We start from the raw sequence: 19,846 nt of genomic DNA, 5'->3' as shown, positions 1-19,846 counted from the left end.
TTCATCATTATGCAAGAAAATACAATATTGTATTTTTAAATACTAACAATGTTTAAAAGAGGGAACATCTGTATTTTTCTAGTGAGGTAAAGGTTCACTTTCAAAGGAAATAATATCTGGACTAATTGTTAATGAAGACTTAAGAGAAAAATTTGCCTTTGTTTTTGTAAGATAATTTCTGTAGATGTAAAAATAGGTTTTAGGTGAGTGACAGAACAATATTTAGAAGACCAGCTGTGAATAGCTTATAACACCGTTAAGAAAACATAACAAAGAACTAACCAAGGCAAAAGTAGAAAAGACACAGAAGATTTAGAGATGTTTAAGACCAAAGAATGTGATATATGAGAAGGAATAAGGGAGAGAGAGAGAGAGAGAGAGAGAGAGAGAGAGAGAGAGAGAGAGAGAGAGAGAGAGAGAGATTTTTCTAAGGTAAAGATAAACTAAATAAACTGTAAGTAATTTTATAGCTATTTAATAATTTCACAGCTATGAGTTTCTATGTTTCTGTTTAGCAAATGCACAGAAAATTTTCTCCAGTAAAAAGGAAAGTAAAAATAAAGACGAGAGAGACCTTAACAACAACAAAAACTTGTTAAAAGATTGACTAGAGACATGGTATAAATTTAGATTACAGTAACAGTCTTTTCTCATAATCATGAAATAATTGACCAACTTGACTTGGCAGATTTCAGTTCAATCATTTCTCACAATCTGCATTCTCATGTACTTTATTACTGGGCCCATTATGTGTATCTGTGATTAGTTATTTTTTAAGTTCACAGAAGAAAAATCTATTCTGATATTTCTTATTATTTATAAATTAGCATGTTATTATGAAGTATAAATTATGATAATATGGTATGAAAAATATAATTAAGATGTAAATTTTGGTACAGAATGTGGATTTTGCTGACAATAATGGCAGACAAAATGAGATTTAGAAAAGAATAGAAAAGACACAAAAAGACTCAGAAGCAATAATGTCTATTTTATTCTCTATTAAAATATAATAGCTAATATTGAAATAAATTCATTCGACTTTGCTATAAAAAGGGCCAGAGAAAAAGGCAAAAATGAAAGAAATATATAATTGAGATATAGTCTATGAAATGATGTATGACTTCTATTATTTTTTTAAATAAGTCAGGAATAGAATTTTGCATAACAGTTTCCATGTTTTTCTTGAATTCTCAGATGTTTAAAAATTTCAGCAGAATTGTAAAATATATAAAAATTTCATTTTAGAGAGTGAGTGGTTATACACACACACACACACACACACAGAGGCATATGTCAAAGATACTATAAGTTTGGTTTCAGACTACCGCAATAAAGTGAATATTGCAATAAAGTGAGTCACACTAAATTTTTTTTTCTTGGTGAATATAAAAGTTATGTTTACACTATACTCTATTCTATTAATTGTGCAATAGTGTTATGTGTAAAAGAGCAATTTACAGACCTTAATTTAAAAATACAATCTTTCTAAAAAATGCTAACCATCATCTGAGCTTTCAGGAAGTCAGTCTTTTTGATGGTGGAGGGCCCTGCCTCGATGTTGATGGCTGCTAACTGATCAGCATGGTGGTTACAGAAGACTGGAATGGCTGTGACAATTCTAAAAAATAAGAACAATGAAGTTTGCTGCATCAATTGACTCTTCCTTTCATGAATGATTTCCCTGTAACATGAGATGCTGTTTGATAGCATTTCCCCAGAGCAGAACTTCTAAAATTGAAGTCGGTCCTCTGCAACCATTCTGCTGCTTTATCAAGTTTATGTAATATTGTAAATCCTTTTATTTATTTTTTTGTCATTTCAACAGTCTTCAAAGCATCTTCACTAGGAGTTGATTCGATCTCAAGAAACTACTTTAATGTTAATCCATAAGACACTACTCCTCATTCATAAAAGTTTTATCATGAGATTACAGCAATTTGGTCACATCTTCAGGCTCTACTTCTAATTATATTTCTCTTGATGTGTCCATCATATCTGCAATTATTCTTTCCACTGAAGTCTTGAACCCCTCAAAGTTATCCATGAGAGCTGGAATTAGCGAATTCCAAATTCCTGTAAATGTTGATCTTTTGACCTCTTCCCAGGAATCAAGAACGTACTTACTGGCATCTAGAATGCTGAATCCTTTCCAGAAGGTTCACGATTTACTTTGTCCAGCTCTATCAGAAGAATCACTATCTATGGCAGATATAGCCTTACAAAATGTGTTATTTAAATAAGACTTGAAAGTCAACATTATTCCTAATCCATGAGCTGCAGAATGGATATTGCGTTAACAAGCTTGGAAATGTTAATCTCTGTAGAGCTCTTGGGTGTATTTCTCCCTCAGACCTCAGGTGACCAGCTGTATTGTCAATGAGCAGTAACATTTTAAAAGTCATCTATCTTTCTTTCTGAGCAGTAGATCTCAACAATGGGCTTAAAATATTTAGTAAACCATGTTGTAAACAGATGTGTTGTCATCCAGGCTTTGTAGTTCCATTTATAGAGCACAAGCAGGGTAGTTTAGGATAATTCTCAGGACCCTATGATTTTCAGAGTGTCAAATGAGCACTGGCTTCAATTTAAAGTCAGCAGCTGCGTTAGCCTCTAACAAGAGAGGCAGCCTGTCCCTTTGAAACTTTGAAGTTAGACATCTATAGCCTCCTTTCTAGCTATGAAAGTCCTAGATGACATTTTCTAATATAAAGCTGTTTTGTCTACATTGAAAATCTGTTGTTTAATGTAGCCACTTGCATGAGTTATCTTAGCGAGATCTTCTGGACAACTTGCTGTAGCTTCGACATCAGCACTTGCTGTTTCACCTTACAGTTTTAAGTTATAGAGACAGCTTCTTTCCTTAAAACTCATGAACCAACCTCTGCTAGTTTCAAATTTTTTCTTCTGCAGCTTCTTTACCTCTCTCAACCTTCACAGAATTAGAACAAGTTAGGGCCTGCTCTGGATTAGGCTTTGGCTTAAGAGAATGTTGTAGCTGATTTGATCTATCCAGATCACTGAAATTTTCTTTATATCATCAATAAAGTTGTTTCACTTTCTTATTATTTGTGTGTTCACTGGAGTAGCATCTTTGATTTTCTTCGAGAACTCTTCCTTTGCATTCACAGCTTGGCTAACTGGTGCAAGAGGCCTAGTTTTCAGCCCATATCATCTTCTGTCACGCCTTCCTGAGTAAGCGTAATTATTTGTAGCTTTAAAGTGAGAGACGTGCACCTCTTCCTTTCACTTTTGAACACTTAGAGGCCATTGTAGGATTATTAATTGGGCTATTTTCAGGACTGCTGTGTCTCAGGGAACAAGGATGCCTGAGGAGAGCTGGAGAGACAAGGGAAATATATTCCTTTCTATAGTCAGTGGAGCAGTCAGAACAGAACGCACATTTGTTGATTAGGCTCAACATCTCATATGTGCTTTTTGTGGCTCCCCAACACCGTTATAAGGGTAATATCAAAGATCACTGATCACATAGGACTATAACAAATATCATAATTATGAAACTGTTAGCAATATTACAAGAATTACCAAAATGTGACACAGAGACGTGAAGTAAGCAAATGCTGTTATAAAAATGGCGCCCATAGACTTGCTCGACACAGGGTTGCCATGAACCTTCAATTTGTGAAAAAAAAAAAAAAAGAAATATCTATGAAGCACAGTAAAGCAAAGTTCAATGAAACAAGGTATGCCTGTAAATACACATATTATAAGGAAGCTATTCAATTTGGTTTACCCCTTTTTCTATATTTTCTCTTTCAAAGATGCAACAAAAGAACATGTTGCTATACACTAAACAACATGCTTTACCATTGTGTAACTATTCTTTCCACTGGTTTTAATTGGTTTCATAAGATGGATCTTTGTAACTGGTATTTATTTATTTGCTATGTATTTTAAAAGTAAACATAAGTATCAGATGTTTGGTGTGTGCTTTTCTAATGATTGGTTTAGAAAGAAGAATGCTGTTCTAAAAATCAAGGATATACAGTATTATATATAACCAAGCCAAAGGTCTTTAGGAAAATTCAGTTTTATCACCGTCAGAGATTATGTAAAAAGTTAGAGAAGTACAGATAAATTTTGCTTCATATCTTAGAACTAATATTTTTTATTTCTTTTGAGATGAGAAAGATATAGCACAACTTTCTAACAAGTATTCCTACTAACTCAAGAAAAATATATAGTAGTGTGTGTGTTTATGTGTATAAACATATTTTCTGTAGTAAAATTAAAATGGAAAATAGTTTGTAATAGATAAAAAAATATTGCCTAGATTTAGAAGAATATGGTTAAATCTAACAACAAAAGTAAACAAAATAACAAGGAAACTCAAGAATTTAACTGAAGGAAACAGATGCTACCTCTACAAGAATTAATTATTTTTATGCAGAGCTGTAATAAATTGATACCAAATGCTTCTTTACGGTAGTAATAGCAAAATGAGAAGGTAGTGGTCTTTAACCTTTTACTCCATTGAAAATATGACAATTGATCGGATACCAGTGATGTAAAGACTCTGTTGTCTATAAAATTATAGCCACACTAAAAAACCTAATAGAAAACAAGGAAAGTGACAAAGAACAAATCAATATAAAACGAGAATTCTTAAATTGCAGTGTAAGATATCAGAGTAGATTATATTTCGAAGTAATGTTTTGTTTGATTTTACTTCCCCAAAGCAAGCATACGTAAACTACTCCCTGATAAACCCAACAGTTCTCCAAGTTTGTCAGCATAAGACGTTTACTGTTTAATGTATCACATCTTATCTTTACAAAAGAAAAACTCTTGACTCTTACAAATGAGTAAGGCAAAAAGAATTAATCATACACATTAACACAATCAATTACCAGTCCTTGCTACTTTTTCATTCTGGTTTTGTTCTGTCTTTTCCTTCTGATTTTTGCTGCCTGATTAATTCACGATTATAGCAGCCCATCATCAAAAAGGTAGTCTTCTCCAAGAAATTAGACTATAAGAGTTTTAAAATTGTGGAATAATATTAATGTTCTCTAAAAGAAACCAGTCTACGGCCATGCCACCCTGAATAAGCCTGACCCTGTCTGATCTCGGAAGCTAAGCAGGGTTGGGCCTGGTTAGTACTTGGATGGGAGACCACCTAGGAAGACCAGGTGCTGTAGCATAAAAAAATAAGGAATTGTAAGATGATAAGGTCCTTGCAATCTGTGAGGTCAACCAAGGGTTGCCTCACCTAAAAAAATAGAAAAAAACAAAACAAAACTTAAAACAGTGTTTAAAACATAAATGCATTGATAACATATGCTTCTAAAATAGATTTATCTTAAATACTATTTAGATTCATGATCATTTCACCCACTATGCTGTTCACAGTTTAAATTACAACATTAAAAAATACAAGAGCTTTTTATTTCAATAAGTTTTAAGTCATCAGGGTATTAATGTAAAAAAAAGATTTTTACATGTATAAATGCATACATACATATTACTCTCTTTGATCAAGTAAAGAGAATAGAGATTGAAACCTATTCTGAAAGGGTTTATTTTGCTGCAATATGTTAAGTGTCAGCTTTTATCAAGGGCTGATGCCATAGCTTGTGGTTCATATTGCATCTTTCTTGATACTGAAATTACTCTATTGCAATGACCCCTTCCATATTTTATATTATCAATTTTACTTTATATTGGATCATTCCAATTAATTTACAAAGATGTGTTGTTTTAGACATATTAAAACAAAACTTATATTCCTTTCTACAAACTGTTCCAATTATCTCTTCTCTTTTCTAGTGAGATATATAGTTATAGTTTATAGTTATTAAATCTGCTTATTTATAATCATCATTCTCTCTTCAACCCACTATCATCAGTCATTTGAACTAATAAAGGTCACCCAAATCCTCGATGCTGTCATTTCCCCCTCCCCCATATCACTTGCTTTCATCTTATTTGGCTTCTCAGCAGCACCTGACACAGTTGATCTGGCCACTCTCGCTCAAATGTCATTGCTAATTCTTTCTATTTTCTAATGTTACAATGTCCCAGGACACACTATATTTTCAGCATAGAGAATAGCATTTACTTCCATACTTCAAAATACTATATTGGAGTCAATTGTAAATTCTGAATTTATATCTCTAGCCCAAAACTTTTCCAGAAAGATAGATTCAAACACCCAATTAGGTACTTGACAGCTCCAATTGGCTATGCAATAGCTATTCCAAACTTCATATGTCCAAAATGAAAGATTTCAAAGTCCCAAGACTTTTTCTCCCCATTTCAGTAAAGATCACTACCAACCATCTAGCCGCTCAGGCCTAAATCCTAGAATTGTTAATTCTCCACTTCGCATTGCATTTAATGTTCCTTGCCATAGGAAGTTCTTTTGACTATATTCTAAACCATATCCTGAATCTGTCCTTTTTTTTAAACTTCTGAATAGCCACATCCTAAAACAAGCCGTCATCATCTTTCTCCTGTAATACTGAAATAGCTTCTTACCCATTATTCTAACTATTATGCTTAACTGCAGTAATTTCATTTAGTAACCACACAGAATTTTTGCAGTATGAATGAATTCATCTCAAACTTAAAATGGATGTGCTCAAAATCTTAATATCCCTGTCCTGTGAGGACAAAATCTTAATATCCCTGTCCTGTGAGACTGTACATCAATGGCCCCATGACTGCTCATGGACAAAACCCTAATATCCCTGTCCTATAAGACCGTACATCAATGGCCCCATGACTGCTCCTCTGACTTCATTTTCTGTCAGCTCTCAAGATCCTACAGGTGCACTGATATTCTTTCTGTTTTTTGAGCAAGTCAGGATTATTTCTTTTATAGTATATTTGTACCAGCTGATTCTGGAGACCAGAAACAGTGATATGCCAAGAAGAGAGGGTGGTGGTGATAGGAATAGTTTCTCAGGGGCAAGCAATGAAAGGGAAGGCATAGTCTAAAGATAACTAAAGGCAACAATAAACCAACTAAAAGTGAGTCTGCTCTTATATCTTGCCAATTCTAGACAGTGTCAGTGATGACACACTTCTACCTGCTGGATAGAACTGCCCCACCAGTGACTCCCCTTTTCTGGTCCCCCACTACCTAGAAGGTGTTCGCCCTTATCATAGCATGACCAGATCTTTTTTGTTAAATATATCTCACCTTCAACGTGTCCTGTTTTTAGCACTTTCACCTACTATTTTCTTGTTTGGTTGTAGTTTATTTCTAACACTTTCCTCATAACTACATTTTCAGAAAACCAGATTTAAAGGTCTTATTCACAAAGTTCTCGGCTCTTAATAGTCGATTCTCAATAAGTATTTGCTGAATGAACTAATGAAAAGTTTATGCTAGGTCTTAGGACTTTAAGCTTCATTCATTTTAACTATCCGTTGATATGATTTCTCTGGAATGTAAGAGAAAGCTCTACAGTGGTGTGTTACTGTGAAGGTAACAGTGAGTACTAGGAGCAATGTCATAATGAGGGTTCCAAGCACACTGATTCACACTTTACTAAAAATCTTTTATTAAATGGACAATGGGAAGGCAAACTTGAATAGGATATAATTTCTCATCCCTTTGTTCTATTAGCTATATTGATAAAAATTTATCAAAAATTCTCTAATACCTAAGTCAGTGGTGTATTTAAAAATAAATCGGCTATACGAAAATTGTTTCATTTTTATTGCTAGCTTAATAAATCAGAAAACAATGTCCATTCCATGAAGAAAACTGAATTTAAATATTAAAATAGTTCATAAGCATTTTTGTACTTATTAAATAATATACTAGCATTTACCAAGAGGCCACACAGTGCAAGAACAATTATTTTCCTCAATTAAAGATTAAAGAGAATTTCATTTTTTATTCATGTCTACTTTATATAAGAAAGATAAAATTAAAATAGAATTCAATAATTTACAAGAGGGCTAAGAAAAATTGTGGGACATTTGTCATAAAGCAAAAGCCATTTAAATCAATAAATCTTTTTAGGTGATTTTAATTTAGGATTTAGAGAAATTTGAATTAGCTCTTGAAGCCACTTTAATGTTTTAGTGAATAAAATGTATAGAGATGAAATTTGGAGATTAAAATAGGATCCATAGGCTTAAGAATACTCTTAATCTTTGGACAGATCTCAAAGCTGAAGCATTAGTAGAGGCAAGTTACATCGATTCAATTATAGAATTATTCTTTTATTTTGATAAGTGATTTATTTGGGATATATATGAAATATATATGTTCCTGCATCCAAGACCACACTTCTATTTTTATGCAATATTTCTGCTTGTTACTCTTTGAGGAACAAAAGTAAGGCAGCTTGTGGGGCTGAAGCAGAGTGACCTAAGGGATGAGTTGTTAGAATTCAGAGAAGGCAAGGATACAAATTATGAAACTTCTAGCAGTCTACAGCCATGCCACCCTGAACAAGCCCAATGCCGTCTGATTTCAGAAGCTATGCAGGGTTGGGCCTGGTTAGTACTTGGATGGGAGACCACCAGGGAAGACTAGGTACTGTAAGCATAAAAAATAAAAAAAATAAAAATAAAAGATTGTAAACTGACAAGGTCCTTGTAATCTGTGAGGTCAAGCAAGGGTTGCCTCGCCTAAAAAAAAGAAAGAAAGAAAAAAGAAGAAACGTCTAGCAAACCATTGTAAGAACTTCGGCACTTCCTTGGTGAGTAATGGGAGCCACTGCAGGGTTTCGAGCCAAGGAGCATCTGATCTAATGTATGCAATTAAATGTACTCGTTAGTCGCTATGTTGAGAATATATTGGAAGGAAACAAGAGTAGAAAATGGAAATCCATTAGTAGATGACAATATTTGAGGTGAGAGATTTTTTTAAGAGATCAGATGAGGGTAACGAGGTAATAGCAATGAAGATAGGAATAAAGTTTGCATCCCAGATATATTTTAAAGTAGAGCTAGTTAGATGAGAGAATGAGAAAAAGAAAGGAATCAGAAAAATTCTGATTAAGCCCTGTTGAGGACGGGTGTTATTGAGCTCTAACTCAGATTTCTATGAGGTGTCTAAGTGGAGATATTGCACAAGCATGAAACGCATCATTCAGGAGTTATGGCGGGATGGCCAGGAGATATAATTTAGAAAGCTGTTGCATGTAGATACAATTTAAAGATGTGATATGAAATGATATCACCAAAGAAGTGAACATAGATAGGCAAGGGAAGAGGACTAAGAACGAAATTGTGGAGCATCGAAACATTATAAAATTGGAGATTAAAAAAAGGAAGAACCTAGTGACTGAAATGGAAAACTATTCAAATAAAATAAAATCAAGAGCTTGATGTCCTGAAATTTCAAGGAATAAACCATAACAGAGGAGTGACAAATTAACTGTATCAAATACTGCTGAGAAATTAAACAGAATGATGCCCAAAACTGGCTTTTGAATTTAACAACATAAAGGTCAACAGTGATTTTGCAAAGTATAGTTTCTGTGGAATAGAGCTAAGCAAACATGAAAAAACTGGAATTTACAAGAGCAAATATATAGAATATTTAAAACTGCAAAACTGAACAGAAAAATTAGTCTGTAGGTTGCTAGGTTTTTCAAAATGCATTTATAATGTAATCGTCAAAACCCTGTCAGTGTTACACATGCTCTTTATTTCTTTAACTATAAACGAATTATAGAACTACAATCTAAAAGTGCTATGTGATATTTTAAAATATTTCAGGTATACTTTTAAGGACTTTTTTCACTAAAGAAAATCTATTTTCCTTTGGTATAAAATGATTTAATACATAGATTTTTTAAAAATCTGTTTAATTATTAATTTTAAAGCAAAATATTTATTTTTCTTCTGAAAAACATTAAAAATAAATATCAAGTCAATTGATTGAAAATAGCTTTGAAAAATGTAAATATTATATAAATGATATGCTATCACTGAACTCTCTTCTGATGTAGTTTAAAGGATAGGTGACATATTTTTCTCATTTTCATGATGTGACAAGAGGCTGCCATAACTAACTTAAACAAATCGGGATTGTGAGTGGGGGAGAGTTAGTCAGTGACAAGCAGAAGATAAAAAAATAGAAAAAAGGATAAATTAAAAAGGTAATATGTTATTATTTATTTTAAAATTATCATATATTGTACCATTCATAGCCATTAAATCTATATTTAAATCGTAAGGGGGAAAATATATTTTCTCCTACCTTTCTAAGTTATGACTGAACTAATAATCAAATTAACATGAGACAAATTAATAGGAGAAAAATAACCAAATTTAATACATATGTACACATCGGGGTTCTATAAGAATATAAGATCTGAGACAGATAGGGCATTTAAGGCTTATATCTCTAGCTAAGAAGAAGGGAGGGGATGGGTTTGGGACTTCAGAGAGTAGGAAGGCAATTCACATGGAGATAGAAAAGTAAATGGTAAGTAAATGTTTGCTGGGCCATCGTTAACAATGGGACACAGAGAAAATTTAAAAAAAATGGGCTAGGTTCCTCCTTGTCTATCACACTTAGTTCATCTTAAACTATTGTTATTTGCGATGATATCTCCCTTCCTGGAGCAGGTCCTTTATTTACATTCCTTTTAGGCATTTAGGGGAAAGGTCAAGGTTTATCCTGAGTCTTTTCTTAAAAACAACCAGCTTAAAATAATCAATATCCTAAAGATGCATATTTTGGAGTGGCAAACTCTGCTCTCTTTCAAAAGATAAATGTTATTTACTCAAAATATTTAAATTACTACCTCACATAAAAATTGTTTGATAGACTATTTTAAAGAAGCGTTTAATTGTTTTTTAACTTCCAGCTGGGTTTTAATACTATGATATTCCTAAGGTTATATATTCTTACTGTAGTATTTCTGTAAAAGTAAAATCTCTCACAATTCCTTGGTTTACTTCTTTCTTTTTTCTTTTAGTAATTCAGGCAGCCTAGAGTTATGTTTATTCAATACTTAGACTAATTAAATATACATTAAATATATGTATAAAGATTAAACATGTGATCTTTAAAGCCAAAATATTCCATATTTCCCACTGGATAAAGTGACAAATGTTGATGCTGAAATTATAAATTATGAAAACATGCTGTGGTTGGTACTATTAAAACTTCTTACTATCTCTACAAATGATCTCTGAAATATTTTCAATGATTTGCTCTAGATTAGCATTTCCCAACACTTTGTCCCTGGAGAGATATTATTTGAAAGTATTCATCACAAAAGTGTTTCATGTTAAAAAAGATTTATAAACCCATTATGACATATCCCCCTTTTGAAATTTCATAGTGCAGATTATCTTAATAAAGTCTCTCAAATAGCCTAATAAAGAAACTCACTTAATTCTAATTCGTGGAATTTTGGGCTTTTTTGAAGAACACTTTTCAAGTAATGACTGTTAAAGTCTCATGGAAAGAATGATCAACAGAACACATTAAGTAAGTTTTTTTTTTTTTTTTTTTGAATTCTTAATGGTAAAGGATAATAAACAATGGATTTTCACAAAGAGTAAATTATCCTAAATTAACGGTGTTCTAGGTGTGTTTATATTTAAAGAAATTGGCTTTCTTCCACTCCACTTCTATGAGAATGTCTACCACAAAGCAGCCTGCAAAACTGGCTTTGCTGAACTAGAAAAGCAGCATTTCTGTGAATTCAATAAGCTGACCTATAAAGACCTGGAAATAGAGTCATAAATAATAATAAGTGTGTTATTTTCAATTCAGTCAGCTGTGGGGGCTTTCCAAACCATTAAACAACTTCCCAATTTGCTACAGTTCAGCATAAGTGCTGTAATCTTTTCAAAAGGAGGCTAAGAATAAGGAATGACAAATATGTGGTAAGAATTTAGGGAGTGATGAATATTTAATCATCACGAACACCTGATATCTGATTTCAGTGAGTAGTCTCTCATAATATTCACCTATTATAAAAATAAAAGATGGAATTTTATCTTGATTGTTATATTTCCCCTCATGCTAATATACATTCATGCTGTTTGTTATTCTCTGAATATATATATATAAAATTGGCAGATAAATAGGCCATGCCTGAAATATAAAGATCTATTTAAATGATAAATGTCCATTTCATCTGATGGGTCAGTTTTTCAGGAAAGTAGAATACCATTTTGTCATGATTCCATGTCCAGAAAGAGAGCATATATGTTTTCTCTTTAAATAAAGTCTTCAACAGTTATTGCTTACTTCATATGTCACCAAGCTTTTTTGTAAATGAACTTCTTTAAAAAGTTCTAAATCTCCTCTTTCAATATTTATTGCCATTGCCTTTAGTTTAGGGCTTATCATTTTTTTGCAGTGGACTCCATGATAATTTCCTAACTCCAGTGACATATTTCTTCACTTGTATCCATTCTTCATAAGGCCTCCAGAGTGACTTTTTTAAAACATAAATTTAATTATAATGTTCATGGCTTTGAAATGAGCACACAGTATGTACATATATGCCATATCATATTCTTAGCATTACATACATTGTTCTTTGTTACGACCTTCTTTCACATAATTATTAATCTACTTGTAGGATGTAACAGGTTTTTTTTTTTCTGCTCCAGTACATAGCAAGCCTTCCTACCTCTGCTTCATTCATGAACCTCACACTCAGATATGCACACACTCGATTAAAAACTCAACTCAGGATTGACTTTCCTGAGAGGTACTTCCTTGCCTACTTCTACTCATTTGTAGAGATGGATGCTCCTCCTCAATGTCCCCAGAGCACCCTGTTTACAGTCCATTACTAATACTGGTAACATTTTATTTAGATTATTTAGAGGTATGTGTCTACTCAGCCTAATACACTGTAAGTTCCTTAAGATCTTATCTCCACTATCTGGCACACATCGGGCATCTAATAACTGACAATCTTTTTCATTAGAAAGGATTTTTGAAAACAGTTGCTTATCAATGATTTTATAACTAAGTTTTAAACAGATCACTTGGAATTATATTAGTTTTTTTTATTTTCTGGGTCTGGCATTTTTCTCAAACCAGTAAGTACATTTAAGAAATTGACATAGGTTTTATGTAGAGCTATGATAATGTCTTGGAAAAAGTACAAAACATGAATGAAAGTATGACTTTAATTCACAGTAATGAATGCTGAAAGCAATTAAAATTTTGTCTTTTTAAAAATGACTTAATTTTGGTATATTTTGAAGGAATTTCAAAGTTTTTATTTTTTTGCGTGCATACATATGCACATATATGTATGTGTATTTTATGTAAAATAAATATAAAACAATGCATACACAAATATATGTGTATATATGTATATATGAAGAGAATAGATATATTTAATGTTTTTTTCCTTATTAGACTAACATTCTGGTTTAGTATATTTTGACAGATGTGCACTTTACTGGCACAGAATATCAGGTTCTATGATTCTTCATAGAAGAATAAAAGTGAAGCCATCTTCTCCTTGCTGTGACCATGACAGTTTTCACATAGTTAACAAGGTTGTGTTTTTCTTTGTGTGTATAAAAGCCCTTAGTATAACAGAAAAATGCCATAAATAATAGCTGTTGTTTCAGGAAAGTAGTTTTTTTTTCCCAGAATAACATTGACTCAAAATAATATTTTAGTGTTTCATGACTGTCCTTTCATTGAAATAAGTCTAAATATAAATAATAGTATTGTTCATTGCAAGTATTTTTATTTACATAATAACACATATGATATGTAAGTTGAGCTTTTCAGCATATTTTCATAACAGGTAATTGTTTATCATGTGGAAGATATGAAATAATATTAGAAAAGATTTTTAACTCAAGTAATAACAGAATACTAGCCTAAGTAAATCTTTATTAGTAAGAAAGTATTATCACTGACTACTAAGTTAAGATGACTACAAAACATTCAAATAATGATGTCCTGAGAGGAACTAACATAGAAAGGTAGTTCCAGTGTTGCAAGAACAACTAAATGGGATGTTTCTTCGCATAGTTCCATGTATACTGAATGTGGGTGTTTGCACTGTCAAAATGATACCTGAATAAAAAAAATCAGGTAAATTCATTTATTCAGTACTTATACAGTAATAAAGACTATATTATTTAGGAATCATGAAATGTGATAAATTTCATAACTTCAAATACAAAAGTCTTACAAGTTGAAGAAGTTTTATTTAACCAAGATGAAAAACTGCAAAAATTTTCAACTTTTCAGACTTTTTCATGTAACTTTCTATTCAGAATTCATTCAACCCCAAATTCTCCCAGCAGGGAAAAATGAGAAGTAAATGAAATATGTTTTCAGTTTACTTAATATTTTGCCCGTATTTATCTATCCTTTTTCAGTACCCTCTTTTCCTTAGTTCCCTGGCACCCAACATACTTCGTATTTAGAGTTTCTTACCATTTGGCTGGCTTCCTAGGCTGAGCTCAGGTTACAATTTTTCCTAAAATTTTACTTTCCCAAGTTAAAATATAGTTATTAAAAGTCTCATTCTTTCAGTGTTTCTGAGTATTGGTTGGAATATATAAGAGGGGAAAAAAGACACAAATTGAAAAAAATAATTACAATATGAAAAAAAAATAGCACAACTGCATGACCAATTAATAAGAAACACCAAAACCCGACAGAAGGCCTTTAAGAAATTTCATGAGGATTAAGTGAAAATATTTTAGCAATTAAATTTCAAAGCTGAAAATAATCTTTATTTTTAAGTTAGCTGATAACTCATATAGAGTAAGATGAGTGAAAATATGGCAATCATTTGCTTCGATTGTTATAAACCAAGTGTATCAGTTGGCTTGGGCTGCCATAATAAAATACTACTTAAATAACAGAAATTTACTTTCCGAAAGTTCTGGGGGGCTATACGTCCAAAATCACGGTACTGGAAAATTTAGTTCCTGATTAGAGCTCTATTCCTGGCTTTCAGATAGTCACCTCTTGCTGTGTTCCCACCTGGCCTTTCTGCAGTGAGAAAGAGAGCAAGAGAGGTCCCGCATGTTCTGGTGTATCTTTTCTCTTTGTGTATGAAAACATGGACACCAGTGCTATAACTTCATTTAACTTTAATTATCTCCTTAAAGGCCCTATATCCAAAAGCAGTCACATTGGGGATTATGCCACAGTATCCACAGGTATGCCAATATATTTGTTCATTTGTTTTTGAAAGAACCAAGAATATTATTCTGTCACCAGCCCTCTTTTTTATAAGAATGTCGCCCTTAGAAATTGAATCAGTAGCCCATGTTAGATATAAGGAAACTTAGTATGTTCTTATATGTTTGTTTTCTACTTATTTGTGCTTAAAATGCATTTTCGTCCAGTTATATTTTGTATATCTTGTGCATAGAAACTTTATCTTCTACCACTGCATATCCTCAGTGGTTTCTAATATAGTACTGAATATTAATAGAGACATAATATATTTATTGATACACACTTTGCATCATATTTGTGGCTACTAATAGTAGTCAATCTTCTCATTAATTTAAGTCAAAATTTATATCTCACATATAAAAGCTCTAAATAACTCCAAACTAATGGATGGATTATTTCTGATCTCAACCAAATAATTAAGTAAATGAGTGATAAGTAAATGAATCAGGAATAGTAGCACACTAGTTAGGTACTGTTTAAGTCTTAAGATTAGATTGAGCATTTCTGTTGTTATTTCTACCATCATTCTCAAGATTAATTTTTGCTTTTATACACTTACAATGTGCTAATAATCACTTAACATGAGCTTGCCTGAAGTTGAAATTAGATTTTCTGGCACAATACATATTATACTAATATATTGATGGTTATTGGCATTTACCTGCTCACGGTAATTTACCTTTTTATTTAATTTGGTTGAATTAGCTAAGGAATGTCTGTTGCGTATCCAATCAATTGCTGTTTGTATTATTTTTAAAACATTTCTGAAGATATTAAAATATACAGCATTGTTTTAGATAGATTTATCTCCCTTCCCAAGCCTTGTTCCTTTTATGTAATAATTCAACAACATAGCAACTTGAAAGGTAGTTAGATTGAAAGATAGAATGAAAGATAGCTAGATAGATAGATAAGTAGAAGATAGATGAAAGATAAAGAGTTTTTATAGTATGTATTGTCATACAATAGAATTTCAATAATCATTTATGAATATCAAACACATTTTATCTGGCAGGAAAGGGCATAAGTTTCTTAAGGCTGTTTCCAAATTTGTTATATAAGAAATAATGTCAGTTGTCTCCATTTATTCATCAAGCATTCTTTAAAACTACCCAATGTGGGTTATCAGTGTCCTCAAAGGACCATGGAGATTTTCTATATTCAAGATGAATTGCTCAACTATTTCTTTCCTTACCTTTTCTGCTATATGTAGTATTGCAGACCGCCCCTATTTAATACTTTTCTCTCTTGACTTTGAGCACTATATGATATATATATTTTTCTAAGTCTTGGTCTCCCTTATATTTTCATTCTTTATTGCCCTTCTTTAATTGTAGATATTCATTAGGGTAGACATTGTCACTCATTGTTTTCCTATATCCATATTCTTTCAGCCTTTTCATCCCTTCCAGTGACTGTGCATATCATGTCCAGGTATAAAAACCTGTAATCAGTGTCTTCATCCCTGATTCTTATGATACCTCTCCTTATTATAAAGTCATTATACAAGCCTGTATGTTAAGCCTCATAAAATATTTTTACATAGATACTTTCAACTTGAAATCTGTATTGTTTTATAAAAATGTTGTATTGGTTAAAATGTAAATTAGTCATACATATACAACAGGGAAAACAATAAAAATCCAAAATGCTACCATCAAAAAAATATCAGAATCAATATTTTGGTGAACATTCTATAAATCTCTCATTCATTCATTCATTCACTCACTCATTTCACAAACTTTCTAAGTACCTATGTGGCAGGAATATGTTTTGTGTGTTTAGCATTGAATAGAACAAACTAGTCCTTACTCAATGTAACTTACATTTTAGCAGGAAGGGGAGAACAGGATGGACATCATATATACCAACTGACATCATATATACCATGCATTCATTATAATTCAGATGGTAAAAAGAGTTTCAAATTAAAACAAATGAGAAAAGGTAAGAGAGTGATTGAGATTGCCAATTTATGTAGGTTGGTCAGGAAAGTCTTCTATGAAGAAGTGACTTTGAGTAGAGACATAAAGGAAATTTGGAATAAAACAAATGGATATCAGGCAAAAGAAAGTTCTCGGAAGAGGAAATAACAAATGCAAAAACTCAGGTGAGAATGTACAGAACATATCTGAGGAATAGCGAAGACGCCAAGGTGACTAGAGATCTTTGAACAAGGCAACAGGGGTGTAAAAGATGAGCTCAGAAGTAACCAAAAAGTAGATAATATTGGGCTTGGAGATGATCATATAGACTTTAGCTTTTATTCCAATTAATATACCAACTCATTGGAGGGTTTTGAGAGAGAAGAGACGTATCTATGGCTTTATATTTATTTTTTATTATGAAAATATTCAAATGTATTCAAAAGTAGAGAGTAACTATATCTTAGAAGTGTTATTCTAGGTAATGTGTGAAAAATAAACTATATGGTAGTACATATAAGATCCCAGCAGGAGATAAAATTTACCCAAAATAGTTCATATGAAGAGATGTTAATGGAGGCATCACTTACAGAAGTATGACCAATGTTAAGCAAATGAATAAGGAATGTTGAGGACTCAGAGACCCTGAACTAAAGGGGCAATGGAGACAACCTATAACATAATCAAGAAAGACTGGAACTGTGGCAGAGAGGCTGCTCTACTTGAGTCGACTACAGCCACATTATGCACAGACTAGGGAAGAAATGTTATCATTGCTTCCACTTTTTGACTTTCTGCTTATAAATTCCATTGGCTGGACCCAGCCAAGAGGAAATCAGAAAGGGAGCTAGATGGTGCAATTCCAGAAGATTCAATCTCACAAGGAACTGAACAGGATAGAGAATAGTGAAAAATGAACAATGGAGAAGCAAATTAAAATAACCAACACTACTTAAGAAGAAAGTTTGGAAGCAGATATACTTGTTAGTAGGTATTACAATAGTCTAGATGATGATGATGATGCCAGCTTATCCCAAGGTTGTAGAAATAAATATATTCAGGACATATTTTAAAGGCCGAATATTGTCCAATGGACTTGATGTGTTAAGTGAAAGAAAAAAAAAGAGGCTTCAATAAGGGCATTAGGGTAATATGCATATATGACTTCATGTATTAGGATGGATGTTTGGATGGATGAATAAATGAATGAAGATTTAAATAGAGAGAGATTGAGATAAGAGAGAGGGAGAGAAAGAAAGGTTTTATTAAGAAATGAATCTTAATAAGTAAGCAAGGTATATTTTGATAAACATCATTACTTTGAATTCTACTTGATTTCCTTTCATTCCTCTAGATCTAGGATCTTTCTGAAATGCCCTTTACTTTTCTCCATGCTTGGCAAACAAGTATTTATCCTTATTGATTCAATTTAAGGAAGATCCCTTGTTGTATTTCTTTACCACATAACACTTGGCTAAGCATATTTTCCTGTTTTCTAGAGCAATTTTCTCTTATCTTTATTAGTAGTCATCTTTATTAATAGAACATTTAGTTATAGTTTGATAGCTACATCCCTTTTTCTTAGTAAGTTATAACACCTTTCAGTTCAGGATTCTATTTATTTTCCTAAAACAGAGCCTCTAAAGTAGTATAAACATGATAAATGTCTGTTGCATCGATTAATTAAATGTACTCTCCTGATGTTAGAAATATTAATTTTAACTCATATTTCTATAGAGAAAGAAATCATTTAATTTTTACAACTGATGTCATCTTGTTTTAAAGCTTCTATTCCCATTGATGGCAGAATAATTTATACTTAATAGTTAGAAACAATAGGAAATTAGAAAACAATTATATAGTTCATAACTATGACAATTCAGGAAACTGAGAGATTAAAGTTTTTATTAAGGCTGTCTCATTCCTCTCAAGGGGTCTCTATCCAATCTTCCTTCTCCCTAAGATGTTATCTGTTGAAAGAGGATGCTTACATGTCTTTATAATGGTGGAGAAGCTTCTCTTTCATACATGTCTCCTGGGTCCTCATGGACTCTTGATTTTCAAATATACAGTACAGTATTATTAACTATAGTCACCATGCTGGACCTTACACCCTCAGGACTTATTTATTTTATAACTGGAAATTTGTACCATTTGACCACCTTCACCAGTTTTGGCCACCCATTCTCACCCCTTGCCTCTGGCAACCAGCAATCTGTTCTTTGTATCTATGAGTTCAGGGTATTTTAGATTCCACATATAAGTGAGATCCTATAGTATTTGTCTTTGTCTGTCTTTCTTACTTATTTAAATCACTTAGCACAATGTCCTCAAGGTCCAGTCATATTGTTGCAAATGACAGAGTTTCCTTCTTTTTTTAAGGCTGAATAACATTTAATTGTGTGTGTTTGTGTGTGTGTGTGTGTATGTGTGTATGTGCGTATACCACTTTTTCTTTATTCATGAATCGATGGACACTTAGGTTGCTTCCATGTCTTGGTTACTGTAAATAATGCTGCAAAAAACTATGGGTGCAGATATCTTTTTGAGTTAGTGTTTATATTTCCTTTGGATAAATACCCAGAAGTGAAATTGGTGGATACCACATTAAACAATAATAAATAAATAAGTAAATAAATGCACTTACATATATAATATACGCATATTATATATTATATATACACATATAATATATATATTATATATATGTGTGTGTATATATATATACACACACACACACACAAACATACACACACACACAGTAGAATGATTAATGTAGCTTTGAATGACT

The 19,846-nt window shown here is 32.3% G+C and overlaps 1 protein-coding gene and 2 pseudogenes across 2 annotated transcripts in view; all 3 read left to right on the top strand.

Moving 5' to 3' along the window:
• Positions 1 to 19,846, top strand: part of KLHL1 (kelch like family member 1) — a 273,787-nt gene that overhangs the window by 166,966 nt on the left and 86,975 nt on the right. The gene's annotated exons all lie outside the window — the stretch shown is intronic.
• LOC112481516 lies at positions 5,047 to 5,165 on the top strand (annotated as a pseudogene).
• LOC112481512 lies at positions 8,412 to 8,530 on the top strand (annotated as a pseudogene).

This window comes from Pteropus alecto, unplaced genomic scaffold (genome assembly GCF_000325575.1).
Source record: "Pteropus alecto unplaced genomic scaffold, ASM32557v1 scaffold72, whole genome shotgun sequence".
In the NCBI taxonomy this organism is placed as follows: Eukaryota; Metazoa; Chordata; class Mammalia; order Chiroptera; family Pteropodidae; genus Pteropus; species Pteropus alecto.
This window is presented reverse-complemented; position numbering and strand designations above follow the sequence as displayed.